This window comes from Neofelis nebulosa, chromosome 16 (genome assembly GCF_028018385.1).
Source record: "Neofelis nebulosa isolate mNeoNeb1 chromosome 16, mNeoNeb1.pri, whole genome shotgun sequence".
Classification (NCBI taxonomy): domain Eukaryota; kingdom Metazoa; phylum Chordata; class Mammalia; order Carnivora; family Felidae; genus Neofelis; species Neofelis nebulosa.
Window position 1 is genome coordinate 34,653,669 of NC_080797.1, and position 20,489 is coordinate 34,674,157.

General features: G+C 44.6%; 1 protein-coding gene across 5 annotated transcripts in view; it reads left to right on the plus strand.

Annotated features, from left to right (window-relative positions):
- Window positions 1–11,174: 11,174 nt before the first annotated feature.
- Window positions 11,175–20,489, plus strand: part of STAT3 (signal transducer and activator of transcription 3) — a 70,128-nt gene continuing 60,813 nt past the window's right edge. For 2 of the 5 annotated variants that reach the window (XM_058704282.1, XM_058704281.1), the window contains exon 1: window positions 11,176–11,401. The gene's annotated coding sequence lies outside the window, so the exon portion shown is untranslated. Of the gene's footprint in view, window positions 11,402–20,489 lie in introns of all 5 variants that reach the window. The other 3 variants (XM_058704280.1, XM_058704279.1, XM_058704283.1) reach the window with 2 other exon arrangements.

The following is a 20,489-nucleotide window of genomic DNA, read 5'->3' on the forward strand; positions in this document are numbered from 1 at the left end:
GAAACACAGGGTGACTCATCTAAAGTCAAGTACCTGGTAAAGTCAAGTCCTCGGTAAGTGGCAGAGCTGGGATTATAAACCAGGCAGCCTGGTTCCACAGTCTGACTGATAAGAATCTATAACCCTGTACTGTCTAGATCCACTTCCCTGATGTCAAGGCATTAGCCCTCCAGACACACTCAGTTACTCTACTCAGTTTGAGCTTCCTCCCAAATGTACATTTCCAGATCATAGGCCTAGAGGAGGCAGTTTGGGGAGGGGAAAAATCAGAGGCCCTGACTCAGAAGGCTGAATGTCCTAGAGAAAGGATTCCAGTCCGTGTTATATGTGCCAGTCATAGTCACACAGCATATTTAATTCTCCCCAAAATCCTGGGATGGGCACCGATTTCACTGTGCAGCCTCTCTTCCCCATGAGCAAGCAGCCTGCTCTAGCTTGTCCACAAGTTATGGGTTTCCTAGAGCAATGGACTCAAATCATCACATGGGTTCTGCCCGCATCAGAATCACCCTAATGAAAATACCGTCATTCCTGGGGCTCCAACCCAGCCTTCTGCCACTACCTCAAACAAGCTGGGTCCTTCCTCATGAGCCATGCATTTGACTCCCCTGCCCCTGCCCCCAGCGACAAGCACAGTGGAGTCTGGAGTTCTAAATCTCCCAGAAAGGGTTGGCTTCCCACCAAAAGAAATGAAAACTGATGCTGAAAAGTCAGAGCACGGGAGCCTGGAAACTTCCCTCCTGCCAGGAGAGGGTCCTTCTTCCTCTGGGATCCAGATGTACAGCTGTGAGAAGCAGGGAATGATGTCAGGACCCCAGCTATGGAATAATAAGGACAAGGGAAACCAGAAAAGCCCTGGGGTAGTGGGGCCATCATTTACTTCTCCTACCTACAGTAAAGCACCTGACACACACAAACCCCTTTCCTTCTAGAAGCCATGCCCCTCACTGGTCCACCAGCAGCAGAATGACTCGGCTGTACCTTCCCTACCCAGTGTTATTCCGGGCACCACTTTGTTAAGAGTCCTAATTCTCTGAACAGCCACATTTCTGTTGGCTCCTGCTCCATGGCACTCCTTCTTTACATAACAGTGTGGGGCCGAAACTTCCTTGAATCAGAATTTACTCCTTTTCCTCTTCCCTTGCTGCTGAGGGGTGGAGGAGGGCTGGTTTCAGGCACTGATGAGAGAGTCAACTGCCTACCAATTGGATTTTATGTAATTCCAAGGTCCCACAGCTACAAAGCCCTTTTTCCACCAACCAGTCATGAACTTGCCCACCCATCATTAGCAGTATTTCCATGGGTTAGAAGCAGACAATAAACTAGGGGTATTGTCTCTCGAAGGATCCCATCAAATGTGACCCAGGATCAAAGGAAGTTCCTGTACAGTCTCAGATTGAGTTATCGGGTCTCTAAATGGTACCTTCAAAGTCCTATTCCAAAGAGGTAACTTTTCATTGGGGTCAGAAGGAAACAGCTGTAGTCAGTCTTAGACTGGTCCAGACCTTCATCTGCTCCCACCCAGAGTATTTGAAATGACTTTATTTTTTATTTTTTTTTTAAAAAAAATTTTTTTTTCAACGTTTTTAATTTTATTTTTGGGACAGAGAGAGACAGAGCATGAACGGGGGAGGGGCAGAGAGAGAGGGAGACACAGAATCGGAAGCAGGCTCCAGGCTCTGAGCCATCAGCCCAGAGCCCGACGCGGGGCTCGAACTCACGGACCGCGAGATCGTGACCTGGCTGAAGTCGGACGCTTAACCGACTGCGCCACCCAGGCGCCCCTGAAATGACTTTAGATTCTCTTTCCAGGGTGCCTGGGTGGCTCAGTCAGTTGATCTTCTGACTCTTGATTTTTGGCTCAGGTCATTATCCCAGGGTGGTGGGATTGAGCCCACATCATGCTCCACTCTGAGTGTGGAGTCTGCTTAAGAATCTCTCTCCCTCTGCCCCTCTTCCCTGCTTATGCATGCACTCTCTCTCTCTCAAATAATAATTTAAAAATAGATTATTTTTCCAATCCATTCTCCACACTACTGCCAGACAGAGATAGAATAAGTAAAGATAGAGGAATACGTATTTTTCCCTTTATTTTAGAGACAGAGAGAGAAAGAGCAGGGGAGAGGGGTGGGGGAGAGAGAGAGAAAGAGAGAGAGAGAATCTTAAGCAGGCTTCATGTTCAGCACAGAGACTGATGCTGGGCTCGATCCCATGAGACTGGGATCATGACCTAAACCAAAACCAAGAGTCGGATGCTCAAAAAACTGAGCCACCCAGGCACTCCAAGAAATATATATACATACACACACACACATATATATATATATATATATATATATATATATACACACACACACACACACACACACACACACACATATGTATATATGTATATATTTGTATATATAAAAATACACATATACATTTTTTAACATTTATTTATTTTTGGGAGAGACAGAGTGCAAACCAGGGAGGGGCATAGAGGGAGATAGAATCCAAAGCAGGTTCCAGGCTCTGAGGTGTCAGCATGGAGCCCAATTCGGGGCACAGACTGAGAGAGAGGGAGAGAGAGAGGGAGAGAGAGAGGGAGAGAGAGAGGGAAGCAGGGCTCACCCGAGGTAGGGCTGAAGCTCACCTGATGCAGGACTCGAACTCATGAATCATGAGATGATGACCTGAGCCAAAGTCAGATACTTAACAACCGAGCCACCCAGGTGCCCTGTTTTGTTTTGTTTTGTTTTTTAAGTTTATTTTTATTTATTTTGAGAGAGAGAGAGAGAGAGAGCAAGCAGAGCGGGCAGAGAAAGAGGGAGACAGAATCCCAAGCAGGCTCTGCACTGTCAGCACAGAGCCCGATATGGGGCTCAAACTCACAAACGGTGAGATCACGGCCTGACTTGAAACCAGCAGTCAGACGTTTAACTGACTGAACCACCCAGGTGCCCCTCCACTGTGTTTGTTTTATTAATAATCAAATTTTCCCCATGTGCTGGTAAAGATAGTCATCAATAACTTCAGGCTTGTGGCTTAATAGCTAAACAACCCTAGTTAAGAGGGTTTCTTTCCAAATCCTTCTGGCCAGAATCACAGATATGATGTCCATTGGCCCTGTTAGGTCATAGATCCAAACCACTGTGCCTCTGACCAAATCTAGGGTATGTATCACTTCTAGAACCGTGGAATAGAGAGTGAGAAAGGCTGATTTCCCAAATGAAAATTGGGTTGCTGTTATCGACAGACAGGGGAGAGGATGATAGGCCGACAAAACAACAGATGTTCTTTCCCAGTGATCTGTTTGTGATACTGTGCTAGGAGCCAAGAACTAAAAAAAACAACACATCTAGCTCTTGATTTTAAAGGGTTTGCAATTAGTGGGAAAGGCAGATGTACAAAAGAGCTCAAAGAGATGACTGTAAGAGAGGTAAAGCAAAATGCAATGGCAATACACTGGCAAGGGATTAATCCTGCTTGGGGAATATGGGGACATTTAAAGTAGGAAGGTGGCTTCTAAGCTGCTATCCTAAAAATGGGTAGGATTTCAAACAGATGTTGCTAGAGAGCTGAGACAGTATTTTAGATGATTTTTGTGTCACCAGAGCCTAACAGTGTCTCAAATGCAATCACAGTGGTTAATGGTTCTTTAGTTGAAAATATAAGAAAAAAAAGACATTGGCCAAATGGGAAAAAGGAGCTTACGTTGGAAGGCTGCCAAGATACCCTGTGGACTCCAAGGAATCACTGAATGGCTAAGTTAGGAAGAATAGGCATCAGGGCATCTCCAAGGACTTCTGAGAGGGAGTTGATGGATAGCCTTCTCTAACATGCTGACATTAATGGAACTCCGCTCTAAGGGCTCCCAGGTTCTATGCCTCTCAGTTTCAAATTCCAGATTCCTGGCAAAGAAAATCTGATTAAGGCAATTAACATCCGTGTTCATCCTGGATTTAATAATCTATGGTCAGGAGGAAAGGATCATGTAATACAGACGTGGCTGAAAGGACCCATTTCAGTATATGATTGCAAGTGGGGAGAGGAGCAAGCCCCAGGAAAGGAGGACTTGTTGAGAGCCAGGCAGGACCCAAGAGATAGCCTTTAACATTGTAGGTACTCAGAAAGTGGTAATTAAGTGAAAGCAGTGATGTGGGACAGGGAAAGTTCTCCAGGCAAAGGGAACAGTGTGCGGAAAGGCAAAGAGGGCAGGAAAGCAGAAGGCATAACCAAAGAACAGTTAATAGAATTATGGAATGTTGGAACTGTAAGAGGTTTTGTTTTATAGATGAGGCAACAGTAAGAAGCATTTTACAGAGGAAGTTTCTGCAGACCCAGGAGATAAAGTAATTTATCTGCACCTAATAAGACTCAGCACAAAAGAGTTGTCAGAAGAGAGGTGTTCCTTTGAGGTGCTAGGAATAGATGAGTCTGCCAAGGGAGGGGGGTCAGAGGGAGAAAAGGATGGAATTTAGAATTAAAAGCAGGAGTGCTGGGTGGCTCAGGCGGTTAAGCGTCCAGCTCTTGATTTCGTCTCAGGTCATGATCTCACGGTTCATGGGTTCAAGCCCTGTGTAGGGCTCTGCACTAACAGCATGGTGACTGCTTGGGATTCTCTCCCCCTCTCTCTGCCCCTCCCACGCTTTCTCTCTCTCTCTCTCTCTTACAATAAGTAAATAAATTTAAAAAAAAGTTAAAGGCAGAAGTGCCCAACCTTAGGAAGTCGTGGGGATGGTGGGGTGGGGGCAGCAAAGTGGACCATGGATGGTCAGAGAGGGAAAAGGACATCTTTCTGGGTAAGGCACTTCCATAAACATTATCTCAGGTAATTCTGATGGGTATTGGATGCTCCTCTGCTCAGAAAAGTCCCTGCCCTTTTCTTCCAGGGCTGTGTCTCTGCTGGGTGACCAGGACCCCTTCACAGCTGCCTTGTCAAGATGGATATCTGGTCCTTTCTGGGCCAATGAAATCCTCTATGCCATCAACTTAGAATTTTGAACCAACAGTCACAGAGACTGAACATTTTCAGCAGCAGCCTCAGGTCATAATAAAGGAAAGGTAGAGCTTTAGTGAGATGTTCTACAAAAACCCTCTCTGGTGAGGTTCCTGAAATTGCTCTTCCCAAGGTGTGGCTGTTCAACTCTTTATTGAAATTTGGGAGCCATCTCAATTTCTTTCTGATAAGTCTCTCCAATTTTGTGATTTTTTATTTTGCGTAAGATAGTAATAGCTAACATAAATTGAAGGGGTGCAGTGAGCCGGATGCTATATTGAATGCTTTGCTTGTTACCTCATCTAACCGTCATAACAACCTATGAGGGAGATGCTCTCATAGTTCCTATTTCATTGATGAGGATACTCATCAACTTCTCTAATGAGTCTCAGAGAGGTTAAACAGCCCGCCCAGGGGCACATTGCTGCATAGGTGGGGTGCCCAAGCAGTGGACCCTGCCAGGATCTGGGTTTTACCTGCCATGCTTCACAGTTAACTTGAGAGTATCTTCCAATCAAAAACATTTTATTCTTTTATTTAAAAATATTTTATTTTTTTCTGAAGTAATCTCTACACCCAATGTGGGGCTCAAACCCACAACCCCGAGATCAAGAGTCGCATGCTCCACCAACTGAGCGAGCCAGGAGCCCCATCAAAAACATCTTAATGCAAACTAACCAAGGTCAGGATCATGTTCTCTATTTGAAGATGTGGGTGCTGAGGCTCGGAGAGGGTAAGGAACATGCCCAGGGCTCCACAGTTTATTCTGTGTCAAAGCCAGGATTCAAACCCAGTGTGTCTCACTTTAGCTCCATTAGCTTTCTAGTTAATGAAATGGCTTCTATGGACTGCTGCAATGGTCAAGGGAGGAAAATATGTCGAGGAGACAGGAGGGGAAACGGTTGATAGTACCACATTCTGTAGCAAAGTTAAATAAAATGACAAAAAGAAGACATTAGCTTTGAGTAAGAGGAGATTCTTGGTGGCCCTCAAGAGCACAGTCCTATGGAGAAAGAGGGCAGAAGCCACTTTGGTAGCACAAGCAGGGGTGGGGACATGGGGAACATGATGGGAAAGAGGGATAACTTGAGGGTCAAGATAGGAAAGAAGGATTATCTTCAGAGACAGAAGTGAAGAATAAGTGGAGAAGGTCAGGAGGCAGAGGGGAATTAATAAAACTCAGAGAGGGGAAGAGTGGGACCAAGAGCACTTCCATTTGTTCAGTAAGTCTTTATTGAGCACCTAGTATATGCCCAGCACTGAGGAGGCAAGGGAGCAGCAAACAGGTAAGATCTGTTTTCCTGGAACTGACAGATAAGAGACTGTATACAGGTAAATAAAATGAAGAGTATGATAAGAGTTCCACAGGAAATAGCACATAGTGATTAACACGCTGGGAGCAACTGTAGGTGGGAGTAGTTAGACAAGGCTTCTCTAAGCAAATGAGACCAGTAGGGTGAGGAGGAACTAGTTGTGCCAAAGCTGGAGAAGGAACAAGAATGGGATGTGCAAAGGCCCTGAGGTGGGAAATGGACTAGCTGGAATTTAGTGGGCAGGAGGCACGTTGGTGGGATAGGCAGGGCCTTGACAGGAATGAGAAAAAGCAGAACTCCTTTATCCTAAATCCTATGGGAAGCCACTGAAGGGACGGAATGACATGAATGATGTTTTAAGCAGCACAGGGAAAGAGCTTAGCCTTGAAAATATTGAGGAGGGAGGACTGTTCTTCAGACAGGAGGAAAGAGAGATGCTCTTTTCTCTTATTTGAGTGAGGGGGAGTTGGGCAGTCCTGGTGAGCCCTTCTGTTGCGGAGCCCCATGGGGGTCCTATCACATACACAGATTGCCCCGTGCCTCCTTTGGTCACTGCAGTGACTCACCACCCATTTACCACCCCCGAGATTCTTGTCTAAATCTCTTCTTTGCCATGCCTTCTTCTTGATTTAGAGTTCAACTGCTAATTCCTCCAGGGAAGAGGGAGTAAATAAAGTTTCTAGAACTTTACAAAGTCTGATCAGTCTCAGTTCCTGATCTAGCTTATAGTTCCTGAGTCTCTCTGAAGAGATCAATGGAAACTTATCCTCCCTACCCATCACTATGTAACAAACCACCCAAAAACTTACTGGCTTAAAACAACAACAACATTTATTTTGCTTATGAATTTGTAATCTGTGTAAGGTTCAGTAAAGATGACTCACCTCTGCTTCACTTGGCCTCTGTTGGGGTGGCTTGAAAGATGGGGGGCTGGAATCATCTGGAGGCTGCTTCCATTCATGGCTGATGCCTGCTGTCGGCTGGGCCTTAGCTAGACTGTTGGCCAGAACACCTTCATGTGGCCTCTACGCGTAGCCTGGGCTTCCTCACAACACTTCCAAGGGCGAGTGTCCCAGGGAAAGCGTCAGGTGAAAGCTATATCGTGTTTTATGGCCTAAACTCAGAAGTCACGCAGCATCATTTCCACTGTGTTCTATTTATTAGAAGTAAGTTACTGAGGGGGTGGAAGCAGGTTCTTCCTTTAAATGGGAGAAGTATCAAGGAATTTGCAGACATGTTTATAAACCACCATATGCTTGAACGAGCTGGGGCTGGGACTCTGCCTTTATTCATTTGTTGGGTGGAGGGTGGGAGCCTCACTTTTCCTCTCCTTTAAACTCTTCCTTGGGGATCCAGGAGGAGGGTTAAGCCTGGGGATATAGTCAAGGAAGAGCAGCTATTCACGTTCTTGAATCAGACTCATGTAGATTTCAATCCTGTCTCTGCCATTTACCAGCTTGATGTTTTTGGGTAAGTCACTTCACCTTGGGTAAGCCTCATCTTCTTAATCTGTAAAATCACAGTATCCTCCTCATGGGGTCATTATAAGGATTGAGTTAATAGATGGGTTACATAATACATGTTCAGAGCAGTGGATAGTTCATAGTAAATACTCTGTGGCTAGCTATTACTGATATGATTATTCAAAATATGTTTATTAATATTTCATTCATGCTTTGGTGAGTTCTAGCCCAGAACTGGGCTAGATGCTAGCTGCTGGAATTATGAAAATGAGCACGAAGGGGGTTCAAGCTTCTAGGAACCTACAGCTCAGGGGGGATATGTTTGTTTTGTTTTTGTTTTTGTTTTTGTTTTTAAGAAATCTCTACACCCAACATGGGGTTTGAACCCATGACCTCGAGATCAAGCGTTGCACACTCATGGACTGAGCCAGCCAGGCACCCCTGGGATATGTTTTAAGCATGTAGGCAGAGTCCGGGCTTTGGAGTCAGCCAGACCTGGTTCTCATTCTGAGTTTGTCCATAGTTTCTAGCTGTGGGACTTTGGACCAGTCTTTCACTTTCTCAGCCATAGTTTTCTCAGTTGAAAATGAGAATTACAAAAGTACCTGCCTCACTGGGGTTCTGGTGAGGATCAAATACAATAATCTACATAAAAAGCTTAGCATAATTCTTGGAACATAGTAATTACTTAATACATGTTAATTATTAATTTTGTGTATCAGGAAGTAGGCTAATGAAGTACAAGGTGAAGAATGCTGTACTAAATGGGGCATACAACCTGTTAAAGGAGTCCAGAAGAAGAGATTAACTTTGCCAGGAAGAATCTCGGAAAGCCCTGAAGAGGTAATGTTGGAACTGCACTTTGAAGAGTTTCCCGGTTGTGAATGAGGAAAGAAAAAGTATTCCAGGAGGAGGGAAGCAGATCTACAAAAGCGTGAGGTAACAGAAGGTGTTGACATGTTTGGAGGAAGGTGATAAATTCAGTGTGGGAGTTTAAGGTGTTGTTATGGAGGGAAGGAGGCTGGAAAAGAAAGTTCAGGTCAAAGCATTGGCTTACGTGGGAAAAACTGCCATCTGTAAGCTGGGGGTATTCCGTAGAGGGTGGAGAAAAGCCAGTGGCTGGGCTGGAGAGAGGTTTTATAGGTGGAACAGATAGGCTTAGGGGTAGATTTTATGTGTGCATGTGGGGGAGGGCAATGAGGGAAACAATGGCCATCTGCTGAGGAGTCAGGGGAAGAGGCCTGGGTTTGAGTGGGTGGAACAAAGCTGTGGGATGGAGAGTCCAAAAACCTGGCTCCAAACCCACCTGGTATACCTCTGAGTATCTCTGTGACCTTGAGAACATCACACTGTTTTGTCCTCAGTTTCCTATTGGTAAATAATATGGCTTCTTCTATTTGCTACACATAATTATTGTGAAAAAGAAGAGAAGTAATGAGTCCGTAGGTGCTTTGTATGCAGTAAATAATGCAACAAATATCAGACCCATCAGTCAACTGCATGGAATAGTACAGCTAAAGCAGAGTTTAGGTGAGATGGAAGGTAAGGGTATCTGTTCTGTGGTGAAATAAACACAGTGATTGATAACACACACAAACATGCACATCAGATAAATTCAGTAATTTCCATACTGGGCTGGGTCTACAGGAGGGCAATGGGTAACTCAATTCCACCATCAGCAACTTTACCACTTGTGCTTGTAGATGTTCTCACCTCTCACTTGGATTATTTAAGGTGGTCCTAAGATCCAAATCAGGAGTCTTTGGCTGGGCTTCAGGTATCTGGGCAGCCATCAGAATTTGTGCGTAAAAGTCATGCTGTGTATTTTGGGGGCTAGAATCCATAGTCTCCAGCAGACTCTCAGAAGGATCTGTAATGCTCCCCCCCTCCCCAAAGGTTAAGAGTCATTGACTTTCTCATCAGAAATTAAGAATAACCATTCTTGGGGTGAAGAACTGGTAGCAGAAGGCAACAGATGTTCATTTTTAATTTTTGAATTTCCTGAACTGTATGATTTTTTGAACCATGAACATGTTTCAATAAAACACGAAATGAAAAGTTTCACTGAAAAAAACTTATCGGGGGTTATCTTATCTGGATGGTGCCATAACCATCTTTCATCTTTATACCTTTTTGTATTAAACACAATAAGTACGAATATTAATAGCTGTGATTTTAAAAAATCCTGATAGGGGAGTCTGGGTGGCTCAGTCAGTTAAGCATCCTACTTCAACTCATGTCATGATCTCACAGCTGGTGAGTTCAAGCCCCGCATCGGGCTCTGTGCTGACAGCTCAGAGCCTGGAGCCTGCTTCAGATTCTGTCTCCTCTCTCTGCCCCTTCCTTGCTCGCGCTCTCTCTCTCAAAAATAAATGAACACTAAAAAAAAAAATTTTTTTAAAGGAAAAAACCCTGATAGTGACAGCACGTGCGCATGGGCGCGCGCGCGCACACACACACACACACACACACACACACACCATTCCATTATGCAAAGTACATCCCCTATTTTGTAAGATAAAATGTCTGTATTTCCTATAAACTACTGGCTTCGATGCAGTAAAACTTGGATTTGAAATAGACGGGACGAAAAAGAAAAAGACAGGCAATTTCAAGTATTTCAGCTCGGACCCATAAAAATAATGTGTACATGTGTCAATCCTCTTATGCACTGTCGTCTGCCTTCTTGTGAACCCGCCAATGTGCGAGCCGTTGGCGTTTGATGCTTGAAGCGGCGGAACGGAGGACAGGGTTAAATCCACTACCCTCTCCCCACGCACTCTAGTAATTACTCTATTTCCACGTCATGTTTCCGGGTGTGTGTGTCCCGACTCACGCAGAAACTGAAGTTCAAAGCAGGCGGGAGTCACCCATGTTCTTTTTGCTGTCCCCAGAAACCCAGTTCAGGCGTTGGGCCCCCTGAGGATCTGGCGATACCTGGGGATTGTCTAACTGGTTGATTCCCACGTGGTAAGTGGCTCGCAACCTCGCCCCCACGTGGAGGCAAGAGCTGGGAAAAGGGAGAGCGGGCAGAAGAGAGCCGCATCAGGGGCATTTAAAGTGTCCTGACGTCACGCACTGCCAGGAACTCAGCTGAGTTTTCAGCAGGACATTCCGGTCATTTTCCCTCCCTCCCCCCGGGTTTCTGTGCCCAAGGCCGCTGCTCCCACTCCGCTGTAGCGGAGGGAGGAGCACTAAGCGCTCGGAACAGCCAGCACCGGGGCGTTCCCAGTCTACTCTTGGCTCCGCCCTTCCCCCCAGAGGCTCTCCTCATTGGTTAGCGGGTGGGGCTTCGGGTGTACTGTACTTGCACCAGTGCCTCTGGGTGGCCGGGAAAACTGGCCGTCTCATGAATTATGCAGAAGCGGCGTGTCTGTGCCAGGCTGGGGCTAGGCGGGGATTGGTTGGAGAGGCTGTAATTCAGCGGTTTCCGGAGCTGCGGCGGCGTAGACGGGGAGGGGGAGTTTGGGGTTCCGACGTCGCCGCGGAGCGAGCAAGCCCGAACCGGATCCTTGACGAGCACCCCTACTCGGCGCTGTCTCTCCACGTCTGCTAGGAGAGGCCCGGCGGCCTGAGTGAGCCTCGCGACCCACATTCCGGCGCAAGCGCAGCCCCGGCCTATCGGGCCTGAGCCCGAGAAACAGGTGAAGGGGGTGAAGGGTGGGGCCGCCCCCCCGACGGCCCCCAGGTCTGGGGATCCCGGAGGGCGCCGAAGGGGCCGGGAGCCTCTGCAGTGTTTGGGGGAGTTGTGGATGCGAACTTCAGTGGGGCGGGGGGGGGGGAAATACGTGGAGATTCGAGGGTCGCTCAGAAGGGACAACTCCCGGGATGACAGGAGCGGGCCTCTGAAAGGACAGGGGGCGCTGGGAGGAAGTTTCGTTCTTTGGAGAAAGGGCTGACGCCGAGGAAGAGAGAATGGGCTCGAGGGGAGAACAGTGGGGCCAGGGCACTCTAGGGTGGGGGTGGCAGAAGTGAGGGACAGCCCCCCGACTTCCTGCTCCCTGGGGCTCTGGGGACGTTCCGGCCACAGGAGCAACTGTCACGCCTGCAGAGATCACGGGCGGGGGCGGGGGGGGCTGTTGGAAAGAGCTTTCTCCCCGCTCCCCAGCGCGCCCGGTGGCTCCCAGCTGAGCCAATTCCTCGGCCTTGTCCTGTTCCCTCTCCTCTGGGAACCAGCTGTACCCCTCTAGAGGTACAAATAGGTGTCTTCCCCCCACGGCCCCGCTGGCTGTGGGTAAGATTATTGCATAAGAATCAAGTTTCCTGTAGGGAAATTGACAGTCTTGTACTCTTTTTAAATTCCCTCCCATCTTTTTTTCTAGGTTAAACCCTGCTTCCCTCCTCCCCTTCTAAAAACAAAGTCCCTATCAAGCCAGTTCTAGAAAGAAATAAACCTCTTTCCTTCTTGACATTGTTCTTTTATAAACACCTGGTAAACTTGGCCAGAAGATAAATAATTGAGCCCTTGCGTTTACTGGATTGTGGTGTTGCTTAATTGCATAGGACAGAATGAACCAATCGAGAGTGGGAGTTTTCTGTCTTAGAGCCAAGATCTTGGGTAAACGCAGAGGGAAACAAAGACAGGCTGGACTTGGCAAAGCCATGTGTGCAAACTTTACCTGCGATTGGGAGGTGTGGTTGGGCTTAAGTTAGCAAAATTCAAACCTTCATCCAAGTTGCTTTTTCCATGTTTAGCGTACATCTCTCTGTGTTATATCAAGTGGGTGTATGGTATTGACACACTTTTTTTTAAATTAAAAATGTGCATAATGTATACCTGCTGGTTTTTATCATGTGTGCATCTGCAGGCTATGTCCTGGGTATGGGTTGTAACTTTTTGGCTTGGCTGTGCTGGTAAACCATTGGTTTGAATAAATCAGAACTATAAATCATCTCAGTCTTTTATATGTGGATTTAGACTGTGTTATGACTTGATTCAGCCAAGTTTCTGTTTTATTTTATATTAAATATGTCTGTGTTCCCTGAGTCAACACATTTATTTCCTTGTTACATGTGCCAGACTGGAATACTAGCAGAATTTTTGCTCAGACATTTGCATAGTGGGATGGGAGAAAGAAGTCTGGAATACAAAAAAAAAAAAAAAAAAAAATGTGGTAGATATTGGAGGGTTGATCTTAAAGTCACTATATTTGTTAGCATATCCGGCACAGGGAACCACCAGCAAATTCATGAATCTTCTATTTCTGCATATAGTACTTATGGGGAGAGTACTTAGAACTATCCACAGCTATGACTTGCCATACAAGGGGTAGGTTGTTCACATGACATTAATCTCATTTTATAGATAAGGAAACTGAGGCTAAAGGAACAAGGTGGGTGCCCAAGGCAGCAGAGTGCCATAGTGGTAGAACTTGTCCTTAAGTATAGTTTGTATTATTTTGATTATCTATGTTAAGTATTAGGTCTTTTTTGTTTTATTGCACCCCTGTTTATTGCAGCACTATTTATAATAGCCAAGATGTGGGAAGCAGCCCGTGTCCACTGACAGGTGAACTGACAAGATGTGTTACAGTTGTACACAATGGAATATTAGTCAACCATAAAAGAGAAAGTATTAGGTCTTAATTTATAGTGATTGTAGGCCCTGCTGGGAAAAGTGTCACTGAAATGCTAACATATATCTGGACAGGGAAATACCACTAATAGGCTATAAGACTCCAAGGGAGATAGCCAACAAACAGGTGGAAAAAGAAGTACAAGTAGGTTTTGTTTAGGTTATTTTTCCGTCTGCTGCATCTGAGTCTGACTTGGGAAGTAACTTTTTAGTTAGCATAATTATCATCCGAATTTAGCTATTTGCTAATGGAAAGAGATACTTATTTAGGCAAGTTTGTAGGTAAAGGATAGTGGTGACCTAAAATGCCATTTGATCCAGAGTGCCTTGTGGCTTGATCAGTGATCATTTGTGTCTCCAGAAAGTTGCTTTCTCCCCCTCCCCGCCTCTGCCTGTCTTGACTTTCAGGTATGAGATGGGGCAGAGGTAGTGCATTCCAGATGCTGAGTCTATAGCACCTTTTTACCTTATAGTTTCCTCAGAGGTGGTGTAGAGATTCACCAGATATTTACTTTTTGCAATGCAAAGTTGCTATGAAGAATCAGAGGCTTTGTTCACAGAACTTGCAGTCCGCTGAGGGGATGTGATAATGCTTTATCCAGACAGTGCAGCATGTCCTCAAAGAGCTGGTGAGACATTAAGCCTGTACTGTCCAACAAGGTAGCTATTATATATTTTAAAAAATGTGTGTATATATGTGTGTGTGTGTGTGTGTGTGTGTGTACATATATATATGGCACAGCTAGAGAATATTTCCATTATCTTGGAAAGTTCTATTAGACAGTGCTGCACTAAGCACTACAGGTCTTCAGAGGAAGGAAAGATTATGAGGCCTGGAGTGGTCTGGGAAGTCTTCTTGCCAAAGGAGAGATTTGATCTGGGTCCCAAATAATGGTTGGAATTTGATAGGGATAAAGAATTTAGGGTGAGGAGGTATGGTGATACGACACCAACAAAATCCTGACAGATGAGTAAGGTAAGTAGGGGAGGAGTATCTACTCACCAGAGGCCTTGAATGCCAGACCATGGAAGTTGTTTTTGTTCTTTTAAAGATTTTTGAGGCCAACTATTGTTGTTTAATTGTGGAGTGCCTACTGTGTGTCAAGCACATCCCTGGCATTGGTTAATTTGTACAAAGTATATCAGCGCACACGGCTTCTGCCCTGGGGGAGCTGTCATTGGGCCTGACCTTATAAATTGGGCCAGCTCCCAAAGAGAGGTGTTCTGACTTACCAGATTCATGTTCTTCAGTGCAGAAGTGTCTTTTAGGGTTTTTAATTGGCTGCAAATGACCATTCACATTTTATGTCTTCCATAAGGCATAAAACATTCCATATAATGTCCATAAGACATTCCATATTTACTATACAATTTTACTGTAACTTTTAAGTCATTCATAAAAACCGCCAGAAGAACACTTAGGGACATCCCCAGATCTTGAAGAAGTCCTGGTGTCCTGGAGCAGCCTTGGTGAGGTCCAGCAGGATAACATCGCTGGGTTGTTTCAGTCTTTGTTGGTTATGATGAAAAGAACGAATCTCATGGTTACACATCTGTCAGTACGAACCTTGGCTTGCTAGGGCACACTTTAGGATGGTCAGATGGGACTTTAGTGGTCTGCTGTTTGAAAAGTCTCTAGTTTTTAAAAGGAATAGCATATGGAAGAATGAATTTCTGTTCTGCTCAGTTCTCATTTATCATGTCAGGATTACTGCAAATCTTAGGTGAGATTGGCAAACGGTTCTGTTTTATTTTAATTAATTTATTATCGGCAAGTATTTTATATTGAGAGCCAATTATTGCGCCAGGCGGCATCCAGGGTAATGAAATACAGTTTCACAGAACTGGAGGTGTTGTGTGGACCAGGGTGTGTGCTGCTTCAGTGTGCACTCAGGGCAGGGGAGATGGCAGGGTAGTGGTTCAAGGCTCGTGCTCTGGAGCCAAACAGGTCTGGGATCAGATCCCGGACCTGCTACATCCTAGTCAGAACCTGAGTCTCAGTGGTTAGGTGTAAAGGTAGAGAACAGTGCCTATCTCCCGGGCCTGTTGAAGATTCGATGAGATAATGTAGGTAAAATGCTTAGCGTAATGCTTGGCACGTTGTAAGAACTCCATAAATCTTTTTTTTTCCCCTCTTTTTTTAAAGTAATCTCTGTGCCCAGCATGGTGCTTGAACTCACGACCCTGAGATCAAGAGTTTCCTGCTCTACCAACTGAGCCAGCCAGGTGCCCCAGGAACTCCATAAATCTAAGTCCTTATTAAATGTCCCGGAAGAGAGATTAATTCTCTTCAGGGATGAGAAAAAGGCTCTATCACAGAGGGGCTCTGTCAGGTTGGAATACCTACGAATAGGGTTTTGTAGGATGAATAGGAATTCTCCTGACAAAGTTGAGTAATGAACAGTTGTATTCAAGGCCAGGGAACGAGAATGGGCAGAAGCTTAAAACGGCATGGGGTGTCCAGGGAGCTACAAGTGGAGGTTATTAATGTAGGAGGACAGAACAGAGGGGAAAGGAAGCTGTTACCCCTTCTCTTCTGTTCATTATTGGGTTCATGTTTCATTAAACTAAATTGTTTTGTCCTGCTTACAAAAGAACAGTATGCTATTATAAGCAATTTAAATTTGTAGAAAAATAAACTATGTGTATTTTATATATATCCTGTTAATAGTTTGGTCTGTATTTCTCCCGGTTTTTTCTTTTTCTGCTTACCAGTATATCTTGGACATACTTATTGCAAATTTCTTTTTAATCACCTAATGAAAGAACAATAAGGAAGGCAATCTGCCCCCCCCCCCCCACTCCCAGTACAATAAGTAAAAACCCATCATGTGGCTTTTCTGTCTGCTACACCCATCCATAAGAATAAGTGTCTTTTCTAATCACTGAACTTTTACCTGACCTTTGATTTTTCAACTACATTGGGCAAGGAACTTCTATTTTGAGCAGTCCTAAGGTAACTGTTCTTATAAGCGTAGAAATGCTTGGGCTGTGTGTTTAAGGGTTTCGTGGTCCAAAGTTGCTATAGGAGGTGAAAGAATGGGCTATGAGGTCAGACTCCTTGGGCTTCAATCCCAAATCCAGCACCTCTTAGACCATGGGTCAGTTGCTTTAACTTCTGTGGGCTTCAGTTTCTCTAGCCATAAAATACAGATACCAGGTTCCATTGTAGAGCAGTTGTGAGGATTAAGTAAGATAATGTATAGAAAGTACTTTGCCCAGTGTCTGGCAGATAGCTAAAATGTGAGTGCTAATAATTAATATTATTAAAAACTGCAGTATCTACCTACAAAGTCGGGCAAGTTATGATTCATGGTAGCCATTAATAACCCAAAGGAAAGAAGGAGTAATTAGGAGATTCTAAGCTAATAGGAAAGAAACTAAATGAATAGGGACAAGGGGGATTTACATTGTGGTGGAGGAGATGGAGTCTGTCACGTAAAAGGAATAGGCAAACTGTAAATTTCTGTTTACACGAATGCCCCTGTGATAGGTCTCTTTGAGTCTTCCAAAGCCTATGATTGTGGTCCATTTATTTTAAGTAATACTCAACACATTAAAAATGTATTACCACTTAGGAATTTTAACAATCCCTTGGAGTTCTTCCTAACACCAAAAGTACAGATAATGTTGAAGGTTTGAGGGGTAGAGGAGTCGGACAAGGAAGGTGGGGCAGCCCACGGTTTGGGGGTGTGGCGGCATCCCAAGTGGAATGAATGATCTGTCTGAGGCTGGGAGGTGATTTGTCCCTTCGCGTGCGTGTGTGTGAGTGTGTGTGTGTGCGCAAACGTAGTGTATGTGTGTGAGTGCATATGTTTTCACGGGAGGAGTAGAGCTTTGTTTTCTTGTAACTTTCCTTTGCAAACGCATCTGTATTCAGAATAGCCTTGTGGTTAAGAAGAACCACTCAGCTTCTCCTTGAAACTGGTTTTCTCACACTAGCTCTCCAGTTTGGGATCCGAGAAGTCAGGAAAGAAAGGCCGCCCCGTTGCTTCTGGCCCGAATGTGGGGCAGGAGGAAGCCAGCAGAGCTTGAAAGAGAAAGTAAACTTTCTGGTAAATAAATGGCTTCCCTATTGTGGAGGAGGAGCACAAATTATTAGGGGGATATTTGGGTAGTTTTTGTAGAAGCCGTTTCTGAAAACTGATTTAGATTAGCGAAGGTGAGCTCAATTTAGGAAAACCCTGCCCGGTCTGGTGTTAACCACCTGTTTTCCCGCTTTGTAGATTGATTTTATTAGTTTTTGGTATCCTGACCTCCTGACCACTCATTCTGGTTATGAGAAATGGAGGATTTGAGTCTGAACTTGAGCACCTGCTTAGGTGAAATCTTCCTAAAATGCATGTTTTTTTCACATCTTTTCTAATGTTAATTTTGTTTTTGCTGTTTAGCAAACACTTTTTCTGACCAAACGGAAAGCATTACACTTTCCTTTGTTCTCCCTTTTTCTCCCCGCCAGTGTAATCCTCAAACCCCAAAGCCCAGATGTTAGCCGAGTGATTACCTCTCCGGTAAACCAAACAAAGTGCAATATTGCATCAGGTTAGCATTAAAATAGTCGGCCTTTGAATTTTTTTTCTACTTGTGGTTTAGACACGATAAATATTTAATCTGATTTTGTCTGACAAATCAGTTTTGTATTTGGGCCCCGTTTTATCAATATGTTTAGGGAAAGCGAATTTATTGGAACTTTAACCCAAATAAAGCATAGTTAGGGTGGTAACTGTCTTATGGATAGGGGCAGGTGGAATAATTGAAGCATTCTGAAGCCATATCAATATTTATTCTTAATTCTGTGTGTTATTGTCCTTTTGTGTTTAAGTGCATAAATAAGGGTGGACTGTAAGTGGTTAGAAGCACGTGGGACACTTTAGGGTCCTAATAACTGTGTTGGAGAATACTGGGTTCATGGAGCCATCTAAAATCCCTGCTTCTCGGTGTACCACTGTGGTGCCACATGTCGATAGTGGGGGAGGATGTGCCTGTTGGGGGACAGGAGGTTTATGGGAACTCTGTATTTTCTGCTCAGTTTTGCTTTGAATAAAATTGCTCAAAAAAGTAAAGCTTATTAATTAATTTTTATTTATTTGTTTTTTAATTTTTTAATGCTTCTTTATTTTGAGGGAGAGAGAGACAGTGTTGCGAGCAGGGGAGGGGCAGAGAGAGAGGGAGATACAGAATTGGAAGAAGGCTCCAGGCTCCGAGCTGTCAGCACAGAGCCCGATGCGGGGCTCAAACTCAACAACCGCAAGATCATGACCTGAGCTGAAGTCGAACCCTTAACCGACTGAGCCACCCCAGGTGCCCCAGAGCTTATTAATTTATTTTTGGGACAGAGAGAGACAGAGCTGAACGGGGGAGGGGCAGAGAGAGAGGGAGACACAGAATCGGAAACAGGCTCCAGGCTCCGAGCCATCAGCCCAGAGCCTGACGCGGGGCTCGAACTCACGGACCGCGAGATCGTGACCTGGCTGAAGTCGGACGCTTAACCGACTGCGCCACCCAGGCGCCCCCAGAGCTTATTAATTTAAAAAAAATCCTGTTTCTGCAGAAATATCCCAAGGATCAGAAGTGCCCTCTATACAGCTGTGTGATGCCGTAGACTCCTGCCTCAGTTTACCCTAAGATTTACAATGAGGGTACCATTCTTATATACCCAGTGAGAATATCTTCCAAGCAAGGGAGAATGAGGCTGCAGGTGGGGCAGAGAGAAGACCCACACACCATCCAATCTGTGGATTTAACCACTTCCCCTTTCCCTAGGAAAGATGAATGCTAGTCTTAACCACAGATTTGCAGCAAGAATATATCAGTCTTGTTTTTCGGTGCCCAGACTGCAGGTTTCTTTATGGTAAAAGCAATATTTTAGGGAAAAAAAAAAAGTTTAATCAGTACGAAAAGTTTTGTAGTTAGTGGAGTTTTCTTTTCACCTTATCCTCTGAAATCTCTTTCCCAGGGACAGCTAGTTACCCACGTCGAATTTTTCCACAGTAGCACATTATACACATAACTCTGTTTCTTACTTTTTGTCACTTTATCAAACACTCCATGTGAATGTGTTTATGTCTGCCTCATGTTTTTAAGACCTGCATAGTAGTATTCAGGCTGTGGATGTCATAATTTATTTAGTTTTTTTTTTTTTTATTTTTAAGGACAGTCTGCCCCTCAACATGGGACTCAAACTTAGGACACCAAGATCAAAAGTCACATGCTTTACAGGCTGAGCCAGCCAGGTGCCCCCCCCTCCTTTTTAAAATATTTTTTTATTTTAATAATTTGTTTAATCTAATGATAGTCATAGATTGCAAAATATAAAGACAGAAAACCATATTGTGGGGGCACCTGGGTGGCTCAGTTGGTTAAGCATCTGACTTCGGCTCTGGTCATGATCTCATGGTTCCTGAGTTCGACCCCCATATTGGGCTGTCTGCTCTCAGCACAGAGCGCATTTCAGATCCTGTCTCCCTCTCTCTCTGCCCCTCATCTGTTTACACACACACACTCTCTCTCTCGCTCAAAAATAAATAAACATATAAAAAAAGAAAAAACAATATTGTAAATATCCTCATATTTGTCTTCAGGCACATATGAATAAATCTGTACATCTGTACTTTAAATGTTTTAATCATCGTACGCATTCTGTTTAGAAATGTAGCTTTTCTGTTAACAGAATGCACATTCTTCTTCTGAAGCATTAATTCTATCTAGGGAGAAGCCTAGCTGTGTCACTAAATGAAACTCCAGTCTGTCACTTGGGCAGGTAGGAATATTGCAACTCCCCCACTCTCACGTGGTGCCTGCTGCCCACTCAATTTTTTTGAAAGCGTGTTGTTCATATACCTGTGATGCCAGAGCCCAGCTTCCATTAATTTCTACCACGCCAGGCCTAAAACACAACACTCTTTTGTGTCCTTGGGGAAATGGGGACAGGAGCCGTTTTTTTATTTTTTGTATTGTTATCTTGCAGGAGCTGCTCATTGATGTTTTTGTTTGAGTTGTCTATAGGGGCACTTCTCAGAGTGTGGTCCACAGATCTCCCGGGGGCGCCCGGCGGGCGATGGTGGGGGGGTGTCTTTGAGTTCAATTTCAAAGCCATTTACGTAATGTTATTTGTGCCTTTTATTTAGTTGGCATTTACACTAGTTATTGTACTTAGT